We start from the raw sequence: 2,032 nt of genomic DNA on the forward strand, positions 1-2,032 counted from the left end.
AATTAGCCATATGCATCTGAAAAAATCAGCCATGTGCATCTCCAAATAACAATCAGCTTTGTGCATATCCAAAATCAGCCATGTGCATCTCCAGAAATATCCATGTGCATATCAAAAAATCATCCATGTGTAGCACATAACTACTGTAGGAGAGTAGCCATGAAAGTGCTCCTGAACTGTGTTCCTGCGTGTACACAATGTGGTTTGGGGCGCTGTTTCCGTTTGGACCACAAGGTTCATAAAGCTGCTCTAAACTGTTTTCTTTAGTATTTGACTGATAAAATGCATTTACTTGAAAGGTTGGTTGAAGGAGCACAGCTGAACTTGGACTTGGCATAGATGGTGGACCAGACTGTGTATGGAACACTGGAGGAAATACATAACCATAGGGTGTGCATAGATCATTGAACCTTACACCTTTTACTGGAATTGGGAGAGAATACCCTTGCTGTGATTGTGAGGTTGCGAATTCAGATTCTTTTGATTGGGCTGTAGCTGGAGGCATAATACATCTTTGCACATTAGGTGTGGAATTGTCTGAGTTGCAGCCAGTAGCAATATGGGAGATACTTTTCTCTCCACTTGTTCTCTGTTGATTGGAGAAGTTAATTAATACTGCAGGCGAGGCTTGCACTTGCCTATTATTATACCTGCACGAAACTCAATTTCCGTAATAAACATATAGAAGATATATACAAGACGTGAAAAACAGATCTTACAGTGTTAGTATTATTGGGACTATAAAAATAATATGGAAGATGAAGACAATTACCAATGTAGTAATATTTATAGCAAGAGATATACAAGAGCCAGCTCTAGTCAATGTCAACAATATAAACTAGTGAAAAGTTTTAGGAAATGAAAGTGACAATGAAAGTTTAAATATAATCAAGTTGGCTTTATGTGACTTGGGTCCATAATGTCATCGGTGATTTTATGCCAATTTGGTTAGGTGGTTACTTATTAAATCATGCCAGTATGATGGTATGCTAGCTTGCAGGCTACTGTATGCATTAACATATCATTACCAAACAGGTGACTCATGAAACAAAATAGTGCAATGCATGCTTATATATGCAGCCAAACAGGTGATGTGCTAGTAAGAAGATTGAACATCTTTTAAATTAAGCTTTTAATTCCTTGAAAGAACCCTGTCTCCTTTTGAAGTAACTCTTGGAACTAATTGTCACATGTATTTACCAATGTGAATTGTAACAAAGCTATATCTTTGCCTAATTCTTCTAATCGATCTGTGACTCTGCCATAAAGAAGCCGATGAAGTGAATGTCAGCAGTTAATCGTGAAAACCTTGTCCCTGCAAGTTGGAAAACCAAACAAACCAATAAATTGGAAAACCTTAAAGATTCAGTTGAAAACTAGGGAGAAAATGAAGAAAATGCAGAAAATTGCAAAGAGAATTAAACAGAATTGGGGGAAATATAAACAGTGAAAGGGAACAAAGCAATGTATCTTGGCATACATAATAGCTTGATACATTTATGATTTTCCATCTCTAAAATGCTTAATTCAAACTATCTTGTGCTAGCAAGACCACACTCAACAGTTATTACTATTATTAAATAATTTCCTAAGAAGGAAAGTAGGTTAGGGGAAACGAAAATTGAAAAGCAGAGCCATTTATGAATTGAATATCTGTCATTAGAAACTAAGGAGCAAAAAATAAATCAATTTAAAATAAATAATAAAACATACAGATGCTAAATTTAAAAAGAAAACGAAAAAGAAAAGAAAAGAAAATAATAAATAATTGGGTGATATTTGTCGAACAGGATTCGGTGGTGGTGCATGCCGCCGGCGTTGCCACGACCTCCAGGGCGCTGACATGGCCTCTCTTCTTCCTGTTCTTCTTGAACCTCATCGTCATTTTCTTCTCTTTCTCTTCTCCCACTATCTCTTGAGCGGCCAAAAAATTCCAATTAGGGTTTCAGGTTTTATAAATCGACCGCGTTCTGTTGATTTACTAATTTGACCCCTCTCAACTGATTCAATAATTATTATATCAAGGGTAATA

This window comes from Gastrolobium bilobum, unplaced genomic scaffold (genome assembly GCF_033153095.1).
Source record: "Gastrolobium bilobum isolate Gb01-03AN ecotype WA unplaced genomic scaffold, APGP_CSIRO_Gbil_v1 utg44884, whole genome shotgun sequence".
Classification (NCBI taxonomy): domain Eukaryota; kingdom Viridiplantae; phylum Streptophyta; class Magnoliopsida; order Fabales; family Fabaceae; genus Gastrolobium; species Gastrolobium bilobum.